Source organism: Podarcis melisellensis (genome assembly GCF_964234715.1).
Source record: "Podarcis melisellensis genome assembly, chromosome: 13".
In the NCBI taxonomy this organism is placed as follows: Eukaryota; Metazoa; Chordata; class Lepidosauria; order Squamata; family Lacertidae; genus Podarcis; species Podarcis melisellensis.
In genome coordinates, this window is record NC_138545.1 from 33,423,062 (window position 1) to 33,440,258 (window position 17,197).

The following is a 17,197-nucleotide window of genomic DNA, read 5'->3' on the forward strand; positions in this document are numbered from 1 at the left end:
TAGAAGACTTTTAGGCATGCTTAAATCGTTCCCAGTTTGAGAAATAAAAGTGTGTTGGCCATGGAAGAAGTCACAGGAGCTACGTGTGCAACCTCTTCCTCTACCCATCCATGATCTACTGTCAGAGGACCAACCATTGCCCCCTGCTGGTAATTTTCAACCTTGAGTTACTTTTTCTAATCAAGGTAAACAGGAGGTACAGATTCTTAATTATAAATTTGCCACTGGCTTTTCATTATGGGGCATTATGGGGCTACTCTAGTCCTTTGCAAAACCAAGCCAGACTTAAGGCATGCCTGGAGGAAGACACAGCAATATCCTTTGAAAGGACTCACGCCTAGCTTGATCTTATGGGTCAACTCCCCAACATGCAAGGTCAGAATTAGGGGGTAGTTGCTACTTTTCTTCTGACAGGGCCTCTGCATCTTTAAAAACTGCATGAAATGCTAGTTTAGAGTGCTGCAACCAAAGTAATGGCTAGTGCTGGGTACAGGGAGAATGTGAGGAACTCCCCCCCAACAACAGTGCAATTCTAACCATGCATACTCAGACAAAAGCCCAACTGAATTCAGTGGGACTCACTCTCAGGGGTTAGCCAACTGCTTCACTAGCTACCAGTCCATTTCCAGGCTGGTTATGTTTTCACAGTTCAAAGTGCTGCTCATGTCCTACAACACCCTACAGGTGAGAATTGGTTTTAGCTAGCTACTTTTATTGTTTTATCTGTGTTGATTTTTGTTTGTTTTATTTTATTGCTTTATAGCATTTAATTAAATTGATTTGTATTATTGTTGTCATCTGCCTTGAACACCATGTGGTTAAAAAGTAGGATACAAGATTCCCAAATCAATTAAAACAAAAACCAGAAGGTGTGTGGGGTTTGGCACACATATACAGGAAAGAAGGTCAGAGAAAGGGTGTCCGATTTAGAATTTATTGCCTGAAGCATAAAACAGAATAAATTATGTTATCACCTGGCTCCACTGGTCTATGGATTCTGTGTTCTAGAAATGGTTGCAGCTGTGATGGAGCCATTCGTGGCAAAACCTGGCCTACATCACTGAATCCTAGAAGCCAGGGCTGTGTACACACCATACCTTCAAAGGGCATTCAAAGCACATTCTTTCCCTCAAAGAATTCTGGGCTCTGTAGTTTATCCCTCACAGAGTTACTATTCCCAACAACCCTTAAGAAACTACAGTGCCCAGAATTCTTTGAGGGAAACAATGTATTTTGAATGTGGTTTAAAGGTATGTCTCTATTTGATCAGCCTTAGCACTCCAGGGCCCCATCCACAGGTAGGTTATAATATTATAGATCTACCTAACAGGACTATTGTAAGGTTCACTGAGATAACTGGTGTGAAATGCTTTGAAAATGCCAGTCCTGCAACCCCCTTGGCTTTGTCCAATCTCCTCCGTGTCTTCTGGCCTCTGCTTACTTTATCTCTTTCTAATGGTTACTGGGCTCGAGCATGACAGTGTGCCTATGCAAGAAGAGATGACTCAATCGCTTTGTTTTACATGACAAAGGGAAGTGGAGACAAGGCAGCGGAATACTAAAGGGAACTCGGGGTGTCTTAAAATTTAGACAAACACCAACAGACAACGCTTACTGCTTATGCATATGATTTACTGTTTCAATAAACACCGAGAGACAACACTTGTTGCTTATGCATATGATTAGTTGCTTTAATAAAAGTATAATCTTACTTGCTCTGTAAGATAAACACAGCTGCTAAGAACTAAGGCTCCGATCTACATGGAACCTAGTCAGGAGAAGTCTGAGAATTCCTTCCTGCTTTTCATTCTCTGATCCTCTCTTTTCCTGAACAAGTTTCTAGCCCTTAGGGTGGGAGAGGAAACCCCAAAACCATGTGAGCAATTTGAACAGAAAGCCGAGAAACCACAAGCGTCCCCTGCCGGCAGTTGCTTGGTCTGGAAGGTTTAATCCACTGCCAAATCATCATTTCCCTGGAATATTAAGCGAATTATTCCAAGATTGCTCCTTACCCAATCCTTTTATTTTAGTGGTTAGCAAGGGAGCTAGCTCTAGGCCTTGGAAGATCCCGGTGAAGTTCCACATTCCGCCGCCCATTTCCAAATGCAGCTGTGTATGCGCTGTCTTTAGTTGTTTTCCCCAGAACAACCACCACCCTAGTTTCAAGGGTTAAACGCAACAGATGCAATCTCTTGAATATGAAAATAGCAACCGGGATCTGCTGCATGAGGGTGGAGTGGGATTTAAGCTAGGGGTGGGAAGACTTCATACTTGCAAGAAATAATTCCCCCACTCCCTAGAACTCCAATTCCAACTAGCTGGAGCCAATGTGAAATTGTTGCTTTGAATGGCAGATATTGAAGGAGCAGGGCACTTCTGAGAATATAGCAGCCTAGGAATTTTTTGTTAGTGCCAGACCTGAGTTCACAGTCCCATCATCCAAGAATCCACTCCTGATTTTCCTTCTAGCTTTCTTTCAGTAGCCAAAATTTGTTGGTGCTATTGTTAAACAACCGAGTCCTGCATGCAGTATTTTTCCTAGGTTGGCCAGATGCAAGAAAGGACAGAGCTACTGCATCTTTTAACATGTGAGAAGATGATGAAGGATCCTTCCAGTTGTCCTTTTTATTGTGCATTCATGATGTGTTGTGCTTATGAAAGTATCAGGATGGCCACATGGTTTGTGCCTGCAAAGTTTTCGAGATGGTTGCACTGCTTAATTTCTAACCAGTGCATACCTTGTAGACTCCTGTTGAAATCCCGTAACTTTTTACACCACAAATGTGCAGAGGAGGCCAACCGAGATGATCAAGGGTCTGGAAACAAAGACTTATGAGGAACAGTTGAAGGAGCTGGGTACATTTAGCCTGGAAATGAGAAGACTGAGAGGAGATACAATACCATCTTCAAATATCTCATGGGCTGTCCCATGGAGATTGGAGCAAGCTTGTTTCCTCTTGCTCTGGAGGGTAGGACTCAAGCCAGTGGCTTCAAGTCAGAATAAATGAGATTCCGACTAAACATTGGGAATAACTTTCTGACAGTAAGAGCTGTTCGACAGTGGAACAGACTCCCTTGGTAGGTTGTGGACTCTCCTTCTTTGAAGGTTTTTAAGCAGAGGTTGGATGGCCATCTGCCACAGATGTTTTAGTTGAGATTCCTGCATTGCAGTGGCTTGAACTCGATGACCCTCGTGATCCCTTCCAACTCTATGATTCTGTCTTCTGGTTTGTTTTTGTTCAGTGATTTGTTGCGCCACAGCTCCTCCGGACAGCAAGAATGAGGTAGCATTGGGGGAGTACCACAGAGCAAACTAAAGCAGAACAAGTCTGCCACTAATGCAGTGTTATCGTGTCAAGAAGATGTTACAGAATACACACAACAGTACAATGCCAGTCTGAAGGTGCCCAGAATTCCAGTTGGTTCAGCAAGCTACACCTGCTGAAATTCTCTTTTCTACACAACAATAAAAGGTTCAGGAGCCCCACCCTCTCTTGCATCTGACCACCTTAATTACATCCATTTATTCAAATTAAACAGCTGCCACCTTCCTATGCTATGATGGATGAGTGTGAAGGCACTGCAATAACTGACAAGCACTTGGGAAAGAAAGACAAATACATTTTCATTCATTAAAATAACTTGGGATAAGTTAACAACCCGGCCCTATACATAGCCACCTGGAAGTAAGTGCCCTTGTGTTATCTGAAGCCTTCTCTCATGTAACAGGACGGGAATCTTAGGCTATAATAGGTGATGCCAATTGAGACTGGAATTCTGGAAGCCTACTACCATTTTGCATGACCACCACATATGATAAAATGTACCCATTTTATCTTTACACTTCCAGCACACATTAGATAAATTCTTACACATTTTTGCTAGCTTTACTAGAGATAAATACTATCGGCTTCTGGGAAATGATTTAGAATGAATTGAAGAAAATGTTTTAAAATGTTATAAAAACCGGAGGCCTTTTTATTAGGAGTAACAGGTGAAGACTATTTATGCATGCAACTACTGTACAGCAGCAAGGATGCTACTTGCCCAGAAATGGAAAGAAGAAAAAGTTCCAACGAAGGAGGAATGGATAACTAAGACGATAAACTATGCTGAAATGGCAAAGATGACCAGGAAGATCCAGGATCAAGATGAAAAAAAGTTTATACAAGACTGGACAAAAATTATAGAGTACCTTAAGGTTCACTGTAAAGATTTAAAAACATTAGCAGGATTGATATAACATTTATGAAGTAATGTGAATGAAGGTTATAAATGAACTTGAATTTGAATGGAAAAGTTAAGATGTGTAAGGAAACAAAGGAGAGAAATTGGAATCCAGGGGTGGGGAGAGACCAGAAGGGATAAATAACTAATTAGCTCTTAATTTGTGTTATGTTGAAAACTTTAAAAAAAATTAAAAAAGAAAGAGAGAGAGACTGGAATCCTGGAGTAGCTACAGCCAAAACCAAAGACAGTTGGAGCTAATTTCCATTTTCGTCCCAGCCTCCTGTCTGGTGAGTTCTCTAAAGGCAAAACTGAGGCTAAGAAGCCAGAAGGAGCCAGAAGGACCTGACAGCCAGAACGACCTGTAGGATAAGGTTACCAGACTTTTTTCAAAGAATCCAGGGACAGAGGAAAAAAAAGTTATTTTAAAAAGTTGGGGGGATGTTTTTTTAAAAAGAAGTAATATATTCTCTTCTGTGGTTTCCTCTGCCGCATGGCCTTCCTCTTGGAGCACTAGCTGCTGTGGAGTAGGCTGGGGTTGGGCCTGGGCTCGGCTATGTGTCCTTGCCCTCCCGGTGCTCTCCTACTTCCCTTCCTCAGTGGCGGCAGCGGCAGCAGTGCAGCAAGATCAGAGCTCCCCTCTTTTTTCTCCTTCCTCTTTCTTTCCCTTCCTTCTCCTTCTCCTCTCCTCCTTCTCTCTGCGTCAGCTCTGGGGTTTTCCTGGCCCCAGAGCACCGCTGGGCAGTTGGCCAGGTGGCCGGGCACTCTTGCTCCCAGCTCGATTTGGGTTGGGGGGGTCAGCGGTTCCCCCAGTTGACGCGCCAGGCGTCCCTGGTTCCCCTTTGGCGGTTCCGCCTTGGCAGTGGCTGCAGCAGCGGCAGTCTCAGCAACCCGAAGCCAGCCTGGTATCGCAGTTGATCCTGACTGGCTTCAGGAGCTGCTCACTGCCTTGGCGCCATTTTGCCTTGCCGGAAGTCCCCATATGATGTGTCTTGTGCTGTTAAACCAATCACACAACATTCATTCCCTACTAATAAATCTACAACACTTAAAATATGAATCTGGGGACATTAAATGAAATCCGGGGACATTCCGGGGACGGATTTTGTCTGGGGACAGATTTGTAAATCCAGGGACTGTCCCCGGGAAATGGGGACATCTGGCAACCATACTGTAGGAAGGCAGGTGGGGTCTGGCTGAGGGCAGACTGAGGTTGATGGAGCAGTGTTCCATTTGCTCTAATAGACCAGCTTCCGCTAGTTAGCAGCACTTACAATTTTCACAGTTTGCACTGGCGATACAATTCTCTCCCTGCAGTGAACACTGGGCTTCTCCCTCGCAACATTTCTGCCTGGGGTACACCTTGGATAGAGCAAAAAGATCACCATTTCAGGTGTGTATGCAGCCACACAGTAGGCTGCGTGTCCCACTCCCCGACAATTATTTCAGAGATGCAATGACTCTCGTCTGGCCTGAGAGCCAGCTGAGTCTCCCATGTAATTTGATAATTTACTGCAATTAAAGACTCGGGAAATATTTATAGCCAGCCCGAGATTTGCAGGGCCAGCCCTGTTCAGCCAAGCACACACCGCACTGCCCGGTAAGGAGAGAGCTTATTAATAAGAGACGCCATGTACAAAACGCAAACGAGCAGGGTGCATGAGGTTGCCTGGCTTTTTATGGGTGAGCCCATGGAAAGCAGGGTGGGGAGAGATGACAGAACAGCAGCAGTTTGGTTCCAAAGATACTCAACTGATGGTATGGGGCTGGGTTCATTATGGACTCAATGGGACAGCTTGAGTATAGTGAATCTCTCAAGCTTAGTTTCAATAACGCAAAGTAGACCTGCATGCACATTGTACGTTCAAAGCACACACACCCAAATACTGGGAACTGCAGTTTGCACCTCACTGAACTACAATTCTCAGCACCCTTAATAAATTATTGGGGGGTGGGGAACGTGCTTTAAATGAGTGTGTGAAAAGCCTTGTTTCAATGAAGCAAAGTAAGGCTTTAAAATTGTTCTCCTTGAGGCGGGAAAACTAATCTCTCAATAGTTTTCAGTGCAAAGAAAAGTGGGGGTGGGAATCCCAGGCTGGCCCTATTGGCTCTAAAGGGGTGAGATTTCAATTTCCTGTGACGGCTCAGTGGCTAATCTGTGCTTAATCACGGGAAGAATGAGCTGGCAAGAGGGTTTGATCATGCCACACTGAAATTACTCTTAAACCATATGTGCAACTGGTGACCATCTAAGAGACCACCAGTACCCAGAAGGGCTAACAGCGGCCTCTGCTGGCTGTTCTTGGTTCTCTTTTGCAGGCAAAATTAAGAGCCCCCAAATGGCCAGGGATCTGTTCTCTCCAAGTCTTTGTACGCAATCCTAGTTCTTCTTCAAATTTTCTCGTTCTGTTGTTTGAAGGAATACCCAGCTTTTAACAACAGCACTGTACTGAGCGGTGTATTTTGTGTGTTGATTTCCCTCCCCCCTGCCCCCTTCAGAATTACATGTATCCGAAATGATGGCCATCTCTGGCTATTTGCTTGGGCAACTTGCCCCTTTGGGAGGAGAGAGACACCTTTAACCCTAGATGCTGTGGCCAGTTACTCAATGGTAAGAGAAATGCAGTCTGTGCAGGGATGGTGACAGGATTTCCTGGGCTATGTACAATGTTTGAGGATTGACACCCGCTGCCCTGCAATCTATTGGCAAGAACTTCTGCATATATTAATTTAGCCGAGCCTACCTTACAGGGCTGTTGCAAATATAAAAAGGGGGAGGGTAACATACACAGCCTTGATCTCTCCGGAGGAAAAACAGAATGCAAATCTATAATGCCGCCCATCTAAAGAATGCCAAACAATCAGCTCCTCTTGGTTTAACTGCAACATTTTTTAGCCCCGATTCTTACAGCAAAATACCACCACCACCCAAAAAAGGGTTTGACAACCCTGATAAATGAAAACAAACAACAACAAAATATGTGCAGTTTTACAGATTTAGTATTTGCTCTATCATCTCTCAGCTGAGCACACTTCATTGGGCTGTCGTTGGGAGAAGGGAAACCCATTTGCACAGCCTTCAGGTCCCGGTGGGAGAGGCAAGATACAAATATATACTGCAGTGCCACTCATGTAAAGAAAAGTAAAAGTGCACAAGCTAGAAATGTAGCTCCCTCTATTCTGATAATTTACAGCAAAATAGCAAAAGAAAAAGAAAAGCTATCTAACACTCTGTATAATAATTCATTATCAAAACCAGTTGGTTAGTGCAGAACTATTTTAAAAAAAATAAATATTAGTTTCATTCCAAATAACAGCAGTAACATCTAAGTAAGCCCTACCTAATTGTTTTTAAAATCAGGATTGGGGGAGAGAGGGAGAGGGAATTAACAATATCATATATCTACTTAAAACAGCATAATCCTAACCATGTTTACTAAGAAGTAAGTCCCATTGAATTCAATGAGGTTCACTCCAAGGTAAATGGGATTAGGACTGCAGCCCTTCTGCCAGAAAAGTAAGCACTGGATGCTGGGAAGGCCAGATTCAATATTTAATATGAATCCCTGTTCAGCAATCCAGGACAAATTAAACTTGCATAACTCTTTATGTTTAGAAAATGACCATCAACACTCCAGTCTGAAATCCTGGATACAATACTGAGCTAATATGTGTATGTCGGGAACTGTAGTTTGCTCCTCACAGAGCTAAAATTCCATTCACCCATACCAAACTACAGTTCCCAGGGTTCTTGTGTGGGGGTGGGAAATATGCTTTAAATGTAGATTGACCAAATGATCTGATGGTATAAGCAGGCTTTGCTAATTACTTAAGGTCTTGAGACAAATTTGCACACAATTTGCAAATGCTTTTTCATATGTATTAGCCTCTTGACTAATTAAATAATGGGTAGCTGGGGTTTCGCCAGCACTGCGTTTTGCAGTTCACCCATCTGTCCTGTAAGCGAACTAATTAAAAAATTAATTATTATTTTTTTAGGAGAGGGAAAGGGGCAGGAGAGCCAGGGCCCGTTCCCAAAGATCTGAGGCTTGGGTCCCCTGGGCAAGCCTCTAATAATGCCCGCAGATATAAGACAGTTTCACATGTATATAAAACATGTACAGTACTGTATATAAAACAAGTTCTGGAGTTAGCTCTGGTGAGCCTCCTGGCTCAGATCAAGGCAATGTGCGCATCATATATTTAGAGTACATTTAAAGTGCATGGCTTCTCCCCCCACCTCAAAAGAACCCTGGGAACTCTAGTTTATCCATCACAGTTACAATTTCCAGCAAACTACAGTTCCCACGATTCTTTGGGTGGAAGCCTTGTTTTAATGTGTTTTGTTGTTTCTGTTTTAAGTATTTATTTGTGCTTTTTATATTGTGTTTTTAATCTCGTGATGAAGGATGGTATATAAATTTTAATAAACAAACAATAAATTTAAGGTGCAATACCTGAATTTAGGTCTACACACTTTCTATGCTGCTCATCTCAAGGCATATAATATATACACCACAAACTTATTGGGAATTGTATATTGTGAAAGTTCTGAACCTTGTTTCGGATATCTGTTGGGCCCCCCCTTGAAGGATATACAGCCCCCGAATTCCCCAGAAAGAAGGGGAGACAGTTAAACTGGCTTCAGCCTGTAGCATATTCTCTGCTCTGCGATTCCAACGAACCTCTGCTTTGCCTTCCAGAAGAGCTTCAGGGCATTGGAGAAGATTTATTGCCCATGCGACTTCCTCCCCCTCGGGAAGGAGAAAGGGAGAGGCAAAGGGTTGGCAGCTCTGTGGGTGGGGTCAAATTTATAGCCCCTTGTGCAACAAGCAGAGGATGAGGAATGTATCCCTCCTGGACTTCTCCGAAAGTATTCGGGGGCCAAAAGGGTCTTTAGGAGATATTTTACTTTTGGCGCATGTCCAATCCCACCCTACAACAAACCATCAGTAGTGGAACTCCTCTCTGTTTTCTAGGCCCGTATATAATAGCCCTCCCATGTCGTTCTTAAATGCAGAAGAGGAAGGATGTGGGCAGGTGGTGGTGGGAGATGTAACTATTTCAAAGGCCCCTTTTGCTTAACCCTCCTCCAGGTGCTGTGGCTCAGGAGCCTTTGAATCCAGGTATTTCCCCAGCTTGGGGAGGGGGAGAAACCTTAATCTGCCCCTGTTCCGCCCACAATACGGTGCCACATTTGAACTGTTTTCCTATTCAAGCACCTGTTTTTTTTTAAAAAAAAGTGCAAGTTCACCAGTGTGGCATGAACGTTAGTATTTCCACTGTGACACGTTTTCCTGACTCCTGTACACCTTGCAAAACAGACAACGCTCTTCTCAAGCGATGTTCCTTTACTCAGGTGGCATCCACAGTGTACAATTTAAAGCACTTTTACATCTCTTTAGCAGTCATTGCTGCTCCCAAGGAACTCTGGGGGCCAATGTGGTTTGTGAAGGGCGCTGAGAGTTGTGAGGGGAGACACCTCACAGAGCTACAAGGCCCAGCGCCCTTAACAAACTACAGCTCCATGAGGCAAGGTGAGGGGGCCGCCTCTGGTTTCCTCCTACCCTCCCCCCTCCAGATGTTAATTTTTATTACCCCCTTGTTCCTGATGCAGAACCTCACTCACCCCTTCTTCCCTGGCAGGGGGTGGAATTTTGTGATTTACCTCAGGCACCAAAATGTCTTGGTCCGGCCCTGGCTCCCAGGATTTTGTGGGGGGAGCCATGATAATGAAAGTGGGAGAAGAGTGATTAAAGGTATAGGATGGATGCGACCTTATTTCTATGAAGAACATCCCCATGCAGTGTGAAGTGGTCTTGGTGCTCTTGCACCCAGTAATTTCACGGGGACTTTGCAGAACTCTGCTGAGCAGAGGGGTGAATTTTTGTCAATGCAAGGGCCACATTCCCTTATGCCAGTGGTGGGTGGGGCCGGGGCAGCAATGAGTGTAAATTTTGCCTTTGTACAGTAGGCTAGTTTCTACACGTACTCACACACCCCTCTTCTACCCAAGCAAGCTAGAGCCATTGTCAGAGTTCAAGAATACATTCCAGCTGTGCTTTTTCCTCCAGGAAAAATAGGTGCTGGAACTCACCATGACATTGTTAGAGTAAGCCACCCTCTTCAAATATCTCAAGGGCTGTCACATGGAAGAGGGAACAAGCTTGTTTTCTCCTGCTCTGGAGGGTAGGACTCGAATTAATGGCTTCAAGTGACAAGAAAGGAAATTCCGACTAAACACCAGGAAAAGCTTTCTGAATGTAATCGCTGTTTAACAGTGGAATGGACTCCCTCAGGGAGTTTGTGGACTGTCCCTCCTTGGAGGTTATTAAGCAGAGGTTGGATGGCCATCTGTCATGGATGCTTTAGCTGAGATTCCTGCATTGCAGGGGGGTTAGACTAGATTGCCCTTGGGGTCCCTTCCAATTCGACAATTCTATGATTCTATGACTCAGGGCAACCCTGAACAGATGCTGGTTTCACAGCAGCAATGTTCACTGCCTGCGGAGGTACTAAACACTATGGCAAGCTGTCTGCCTAGCTGGTTTGGGGGTCACCCCTGGTTCTGGTGCAGGTCAAATCAATGTTCCCTCCTCCCTTGTTCTCTGTCATTCAGGCAGATGGCATGGGCAGCCTGGAAGGGCCCTTGTGCGAATGTGCATGTGTGCAACGGTAGAGGCCTAGTAGGAAAGCTTAAATCCTGCCACCACTACACGGGAGATGGATAGAAGAAAAGGAAATATAATATGAATTAGCTTAGCTTAGCTTAGCTTAACCAATCGTGGCTAGGAGCAAAGTAGATTCATTGTTATGTACTGAGTTGAATAGGATCCAAAATGCAGCAGTCTGATTGGTCCTAGAACAATACAGCAGTATGATTGCTCTGCAGGAGCCACCCAATCCAGCTCCAGGTGGAAGTGAATCCACAACCTGATTGGCCTACAGGAGAATCCCGGAATTAGCCAATCACATGCAGCCCATTGTGTAAATAATGTATATAAAGCAGATATTGTGGGGGAACTTCCATTCCTCCTCACCACTATGAGCTGAATAAAGAGCATGAAATCCACTCGACTCCGAGTATATTTCAGTCATAGATCTTAAAAAAGTGTAGACACACAAACGCTGGCCAGCTTCCATTTTGACTTGAAATGTTCATTTTAGGCTTCTCAGAAGTACGCAAAGGCAAGAAACGGGTATGGGGAGTGTCAGCCTGCAATGGCGCCCATGTGAGAGGTGCCGGAACTGAGCTCCAGCTGAAAAAAACAACACTGCAAGGGACAGATACAGAAACTGGGAGGGCACTCAACCTCAGCTCCCATTATCTATTGCAAGGGTGTAAATTGCCATAGACCCTCATGAAAATGTTTGGGTAGAAGGAACATGTGGCAACAGGACATCGTCATTCCCCCGCCTCCTGCAAACTGCAGCTAATAAAGTGAAGCTGGGCTGGTGAAACAGGGGAGGCGATGATGCTACCACATCTCTTCTTTCTTTCGCCAAATATTTCCAGGGAGAGAAATGCGGGAGTCGATGCATTCTGCCAACCCCATACTGTGGAACTAGGCCTGAAGCCTCCGCTTTATTTTGCCTTGTCTCTTTGCAGTAGGCTGAGTACCTGTAAAGTACATTCGAATCATACATACATACACTCCCCACCAGCAAATTCTGGGCACTGTGGTTTGTCAAGGGTTGCTGGAAACTGTAACTCCGTGAAGTGTAAATGACAGTGCTCAGAATACTTTGAGGGGAAGAATGTGCTTTGAATATGCTTTAAAGGTGAAATGTACATGCAGCCTTATTAGTATATTTTCCAAATCTAGCAATTTCAGGTAAGTGCATGGAGAGTATTCTTTTGAAAACTCTTGAGCTTTCCAAAGAATACGTATCTACCCTGACACAAAATATGTAAACAACTTCAGGGATAGGAAGAAATTCAGTCCTAAATTGCACAGCACGCAACAAGATATGAACTGAAATCTAGCTATCTTTGAAATGCACACTTAGAATTTTGCATGCAATGCAGGTTTTAAAAAAGGGTACAGAAGTGCATTAATTAAAGGAAATTGCTTGCAGAAATGTGTTCATTAGGCTTCAAAACTGCATATAAGGAGAAATATTAGGATGGATTTTAATGATGACTTTTTAAAAAATTTAAGCCACCATGAAATGATGGTATATATAAAGGCAACATGTAAATAAATGTGGTGAACTGAATTTAAGATTGGAGAAATGAGGGACTGAGGGAAATGGAAACTGACAAACCTTTCCACCTGTACTTTAAACCCTTGTACCTGGCTGGCCCCACAACAGGGTCTTTGTCATCTCCGCAATGCAACCTATCTCTCAACCTCATAGCTTCAGAGCAAGCCAGAACTCGCTTAGTGTTCTCTAATACAGATTGTGAAGCGGGGAGGAGAGGGAGAGCGGTAGGTCTGTAAAAAAAAAAAGAAAAGGCACCCAACCATAGACTCCTCTTTTTGTTTAAAGGCAGATCAAAGATTCTTAGTAAACTCTCAGCAACGCTCTGTGGTCTACATGAAAGAGCAACTGAAGCATCTCAGAGACTATAAAAGGGACAAAGATTCTCAGTGAAGCCACGCTTGTCAGTGCCCTTTCCGGGTTTGATGATGCCCTGGTTTCACATACACACCCCTAACGTAAAGGGGAAGCAAACGAGAGGAGGAAAATTCTCACCAATATTTGCACAAAGACTCTCAAAATCCCAATGGTTCAAAGATTACATTTGGGTTTTGATGTTCAAATGAATTTACAGTCTCCCTTCAAATGTATAATCTGCCTGTGTGAGAACACACAATTGCTTTTCTGAATCACAACTGCGCCCTGCAACAAAATGCTGCAGTGAATCCTCACCTCACCTGCCACACACGTCTAGATTCCAGACTCACCCCCCTAAAGAAAACAAATCCATTATTTTTCAACGGACACTCAACATTTTGTGGCTTGCTTATATCTCCCTCTAATTTCCCATTCATTCCATTTGGTACTTGTGCTATTGGCACTCATCATGAGTCTGGTATTAGAGGGAGTGATATCAAGGCCCATCTAATCTAGCCCTCTGTTTCCAACAGTCGCCAGCCAGGGGGCTCTGGAAGCTGGGCATAGAGATGATGGTGTGCTTTTGCAGTCTGTCTCCAGATAGTCAGAGGTACACCTATAACTGCTGATAACTTTTAATCATTACAGTGGTACCTTGGTACCCGAACGGCTTAGTTGTCAAACAAACTGGCTCCTGAATGCCGCAAACCTGGAAGTAAGTGTTCCGGATTGTGAACGTTTTTCAGAAATCAAACATCCGATGCTGCTTCCGCTTGAGTACAGGAAACTTCTGCAGCCAATCGGAAGCCGTGCCTTGGTTTTCGAATGGTTTCGGGAGTCTTACAGAATCCCAGAACAGATTAAGTTTGAGATCCAAGGTACCACTGTATTTAAAAAGCCATTTAAGGCCCTTCTACTCATACAACAGACTAAAGAGGGGTTTAAGAATGAAACATACCAACAGGAAACCAATTTGCCCAGTCTTCTTTGCGACAGGCAGCCCATCACATATTTGAAGATGACTATCGTATTGCTTCAAGAGTCTCCTTTAAAGACCAAACTGAATGCATAGGCTTAATACTCAGAGACCATAACTGCTGCTGTTCACGATGCATTGCAAGAGCCTCGATTTTCAAACCGTCTTGAGAACTAGCTGTGTACATACCATGCATCTAAAACACATGGCTTCCTGCAAAGAAGCCTGGGAACTGAAGGCTGTTGGGAATCATAGCTCTGTGAGGGGTATAGAATAGTTCTCAGGCTTCTTTGAGTGAAGTCATGTGCTTTAAATGAGGCATGAACACCCACGAGGCACAGGGCTGGGCTGGCTGTTGTCTACAAATGTTAAGTCATTTGTAGAGTATTTTCCACAGGTTGAACTCCCTCTGGTTTACTCTAGCAGTGTTTCCCAAACTTGGGTCTCCAGCTGTTTTTGGACTACAAATCCCATCATCCCTAGCTAGCAAGACCAGCGGTCAGGGATGATGGGAATTGCAGTCTAGGGGAGAGAAAATTGAAGACTCAGCACTACAGCCTTCTTTGACTTTCCAGATTTTGCTTTTTGAGCTGTCCAGTGTTGATAAGCATTCCCTCCGTTTCTGATGCCAGGTGTTTATTGTCGTCGCTTATGTTGCCAAAACAGCACCACCCACACATAAGAGGGAAATGTCAGCAGACTGAGTGCCAGCATGGAGCAATGGTTAAAGTGTTAAGGCTACAACCTGGAAGACCAGCGTTTGAATCCTCACTCAGCCATGAAGCTCATTGGGTGCTCCCAGTCACTGCCTCTCAGCCTAACCTACCTCACAGGGTTATTGTGAGGATAAGATGGAGAGGGGAGAACCATGTACACCATCTTGAGCTCCTTGGAGGAAAAGGTAGTATATTTGGAGCCAGGGACCCAACCCACAACAGACTGGCCACAGTGCTAAGTGGCTACTGAGGAGGGAGCAGAAAGCTGGAGGATGGGTGGAATGGAGAAGCTGGAAGCCTGAACCATGCTACGATAGGTCCTGGTTGCAATCGCTACCAAATGCTACCAAATGCTAAATCTAGACTATGTTGCAGGACATCTGAGCAGATGCTGGCCTGCATTGTAATCAAAAGCATTTGGTGCCCCCTAGAGTTGTAAAGCATATTGAAGCCTAGACGTTTCTGAATGCCTGAAGTGGCAAGGCAAATTGGTGCGAAATAAATGCTTGCCTTTGCTGTGCCCAGGTTGCGTTTTTGATGTGGGGATATCAGGTGAGGCATACTCACTGTTGGATAAAACCATTCTGTAGATCTATTTCAAGTGGGCTTCAGGCCTGGCTTTGGAAACGAAACAGCCTTGCTGGTCCTGTATAATAATAATAATAATATAAAATATTTATACACCGCCCTCCCCGGCCAGAGCCGGGCTCAGGGTGGCTAACACCACTAAAATTACAGTAAAAACATAATGGGGGGCAATTTAAAATACAGGTTAAAATGCAATTTAAAATGCAGCCTCATTTTAAAAGTAGCCCATAGATCAAAACCATAAGGGGAGGGAAACATGATGATCCTTTGGTTTTCCTTGATCTCTCAGTAGCTTTCAGTTGGGGAGTGGGTAAGGGTGGAGCTTCAAAGGAACAAATAAGAGTTTAAAGTGGGCTTCGGAGGAAGGTCGGGATATAAAGTGAATGAATGTCGCCACCTAAAAATACTGAGTAGAGTGGCCTTGTAGATTGAAATGCCCTCGTGCAGGCAGTACAGGGTGATCCATTACGGCAGTGGTGGCCAAATTCAGACCTCCAGACGTTTTTTGGGACTACAATTCCCATCATCCCTGACCATTGGTTCTGTTAGCTAGGGATGGTGGGAGTTGTAGTCCCAAAACATTTGGAGGGCCGAGTTTGGCCACCACTGTATTAGGGCAAGTGGGGGCACTGCCCCACCAACTTCAGGCTGCCTCTACCTGCCTGCCTTACATCCAGTCCAGGGTTGGTGTGTGGGGGGGGGGGGAGACCCTGCCTGTCAGGTTCTTCCTCCTCAACTCCGTGTTGTCCTTGGAAAACTTAGCAGAATCAAAAGAATCTGTATTTGCATCAGCCACTAGCCATACCAATAAAATAAAATGTGCTGAAGATAAGAGGTAAAAACTTAACTATAGAAAATACATTTGGGGGGTTTACATCAATAACCAAATAAGAGATCTTATTCTAATTGCCCCCGCTAAAAACCTTGCTGTTTTGGCTGTCACCTGATCACCTTGATCTTCTAAAACAAAGGAGATAGTTGCAGGAACGATTGAGCGACCCACATGGACTATAGTAGAGGGGTGATAACCTCACTGCTCAAAACTTTTTTTATAAAGAGTGCAAGTCAGAAGCACATGAGCCACTGACTCAATACAGTGGTACCTCGGGTTAAGTACTTAATTCGTTCCAGAGGTCCGTTCTTAACCTGAAATTGTTCTTAACCTGAAGCACCACTTTAGTTAATGGGGCCTCCTGTTGCCACCGCGCCACCGGAGCACGATTTCTGTTCTCATCCTGAGGTAAAGTTCTTAACCAGAGGTACTATTTCTGGGTTAGCGGAGTCTGTAACCTGAAGCGTATGTAACCTGAAGCGTATGTAAGCCGAGGTGCCACTGTACTGCCATCTCCACAGGGACATAACGGTTTTTCCAGTGGAAATTTTTGAATTCGACCCTCAACTTAGCAGGCAGGAGGGATGGGAACAAAACTGGACTTCAGCTATTTCTACCTGCCTTTGGTTCTGGCTCCACCTGCTGTCGGGCTCTCTGCCTGCCTGCTTGCCTAATCCATAAATGCTGATGCCATTTACATGATTTGGAAGACAAGTTGTGGTGGACGCTGTGCGATACCAAAGGCCGAGGAGTCCCCCGGCCTCCCATTTTCATGAATCAAAACCTAAATCAAAATGTCTCCAGCTTCCAAGATGGCAAGATGAGCTTGGAAACCGTTTTGTTTGCAACTGCTTTAAGTAACAGAAAAAACTGGGTCTTGGTCTTCAGTCGCCGCCTCTCTTCTAGGGCCGCTGCAGCTTCTGCAGGTGCCCCAAATGCAGCCGCCTCTGGTGAGGAGCCAGTTCACGTATAGTACCCAAACGCTCGTAAAAAGATGTAGCGGAGGAATCACCCCAGTTTTCCTATTGGCCTTCTGTGAAGCCACTCTTCCATCCCTTGACCAATCAGACTTCCCAAAATATAAAGCCCACCCCTCCTTGATTAAGGCCTCCGTGTGGATGTGTTTCTCTTCTCTCTTCTTCCTCGCGGGTCCTTTGCCTGTCAATCAATCAAGGATAAGCGCAACACTGCCCTCAGCCCCAATTGGCGATTGGGCTAGTCAATTCGTGATTTCACGCCTGCGATTGGGCTCTGAAATGACGTCCGTCCTTGTCAAAGCCGCTCTTTCCCATTGGG

General features: G+C 44.6%; 1 long non-coding RNA gene across 2 annotated transcripts; it reads right to left on the reverse strand.

The window, feature by feature from the left end:
• Positions 1–1,655: 1,655 nt before the first annotated feature.
• LOC309355152 lies at positions 1,656–17,150 on the reverse strand. Of its 2 annotated transcripts, none has more exons than XR_014162437.1 (3): positions 16,523–17,150; positions 15,049–15,127; positions 1,656–2,867 (listed from the first exon to the last, which is right to left on the reverse strand). It is a non-coding gene; the product is annotated as an uncharacterized lncRNA (long non-coding RNA). The 2 variants fall into 2 exon arrangements; XR_014162438.1 differs by lacking the exon at positions 1,656–2,867 and adding an exon at positions 10,900–11,486.
• Between the last annotated feature and the right edge of the window lie 47 nt (positions 17,151–17,197).